We start from the raw sequence: 2,227 nt of genomic DNA, 5'->3' as shown, positions 1-2,227 counted from the left end.
TGGCATCACTGCCACCCCCGCTCGCGCTAGGTGCCTTCGAAGCATTTGGTTTCACCGGGTCCTCGAGAAGCTTCGCCACAACTGGCCCCACTTTACAGCTTAGAGGCGGGGCTCAGGGAGGCGAAGACACCACTCCGACAGTAACTGCAGTGAGACCTGAAACCCAGCTCTGACGGCAAACGTCCTTAACCAGTCCCTTCCGAAAGTTCTCCAGCAGACGTACGTCCTCCCGTCCTCCCTCCCTCCCTCCCTCCCTCCGAGGAATTCCCTTCCGGTGCAGTGTGTGTTTTTGTCTCCTGACTGTGTTAAAATCTGGCGGCACGGACCCTAACCCTCCAAGGGCTCCCAACTGAGAGACAGGCAAAGCCTCTCATGATGCCACGAGAAGGTACTCATGTCAGCAAGATGGCAGGACAGGCATTCTCCCCCCACCCTCACCCCCGCTCTCCTCCCAGAAACCATCACCTCCGGTCCCCTTTACGAGAAATCCCGAAACCAGTGAAGAGGCTCCTAACCCCAGGCAAGCACGCAGCAGCGGCATCAAAGCTGGAAGGGAAAGCCAAGACAATCCTTCATCTCGGTCCCTCCCCCTGGCTCAGCTGGTGCAACTGAAGAAAACCCTCAGCTCCTGGTGCCTCCCTCCGGAGAGAGAGGGGAGCCTGAGACATATGCCCAGCGTGCCCACTTCTGGGGGGACTGCCGGATGGGCTAGTGTTTGTCCTCTCTGAGTCTAAGTGCTGGCAGGAGATGGGTGCTGTGAGAACACAGGCAAGGTGTTTGGACTGGTCCGCACTCACCCACCAGGGCCCCGCCCCCAGCTCTGCACAGCAGGAGAAAGCCCCAACTTCTGGCTTTTTAAATGGAAATGTATCCAACTCCCGAACCAAAATGCATGGATAAAACAGTAAGACCCAACGGCCCCGGCCAGTGTGGTTCAGTTCTTTGGAGCATCGTCCCACACACAGAAAGGTCGCAGGGTCAATCCCTGGTCAGGGCTGGTAGAAGGCAACTGATCAATGTTTCTCTCACCCATCGACGTATCTCTCTCTCTCCCTCCTTCTCCTCTCTCTAAAGTCGATAAGCATGTCCTTGGGTGAAGATTTTAAAAATAATAAGATCCAACTAAATACTGTTACATGAGACTCATTTTAGATGTAAGGATACACATGGGCTGAAGTGAAAGGATGGAAAAAAAGGTATTTCATGCAAAAGTGAGCAGAATGACCCTACTCATATCAGATGAAACAGACTTTAAGTAAAAAAACGGTCAGGGGAAAAAACCACACCTGTCAAGAGGTAAAGAAGGGCATTGCATAATGATAAAAAGGGCAATTCATCAGGGAGATACAACCGTGATACATACACACGCCGTCAACATCAGAGCACCCACATATATGAGGCAAATGTTGACCAGATAGAGAAGCAGCAACACAATGACAGGAGAGTTCCATACCCCACAGAGCATCCAGGCGGAAGATCAATACGGAAACAGAACTTGAACACTACAGACCCAACTGACCAGACAGACAGACATATCCAGAACCTCCCACCCACCAGCAGCAAGAACATGTTCCTCTCAGGCATACAGGGAACTTTCTTCAGGTGAGACCACCTCGAAATTACAACACACGTCTCAGGAGGGTGAAATTATACGAGACCTCTTCTGATAACCATGGCAGGAAGCTGGGAAGAGCCGAAGGAAGGCTGCAACATTGGTAAGTATGCGGAATCAACACACTTAGCCCATGTTCAAGTGAGTCCAAGAAGGAATCGGAAGGGAGGTGAGGAAATGTCTGGAGACCAAAGACACACATACAAACTGTTAGTAGGCGCAGCAAAGGAGCACTCAGAGGGAGGAATACGGCGGGAAACATTAAACAGGAAAGAAAGATTAAACAGGAAACATTAGACAGGAAGAAAGGCCGTATGATGCGACGTGAGGTCATGGAGGTGTCAGGTAGGACTCAGAACAGAGTCCCCGGGGGAGAGGAGAACTCGCACGGGTCCGGCAGAAAGCTGATCTATTCTAACTGCCCCGCGGGACAGCACGCGGCGGGCCCGGGAGAGGGGGGAGCGGCCTGAGCTCCCAAGTTTGCAAGAAGGACCTCTGCCCGGGTCTGTCCCGCCCCGGACCGCCAGCAGCCGGACGGCCCCGCAAGACGGCGGCGGAAGACGAGACTCGGGGTCCAGGGCGGCCGCCTGGGGCCCCAGCACCCGCACGCTCCTC

This window comes from Pipistrellus kuhlii, unplaced genomic scaffold, assembly GCF_014108245.1.
Source record: "Pipistrellus kuhlii isolate mPipKuh1 unplaced genomic scaffold, mPipKuh1.p scaffold_m20_p_59, whole genome shotgun sequence".
Taxonomy (NCBI): Eukaryota; Metazoa; Chordata; class Mammalia; order Chiroptera; family Vespertilionidae; genus Pipistrellus; species Pipistrellus kuhlii.
This window is presented reverse-complemented; position numbering follows the sequence as displayed.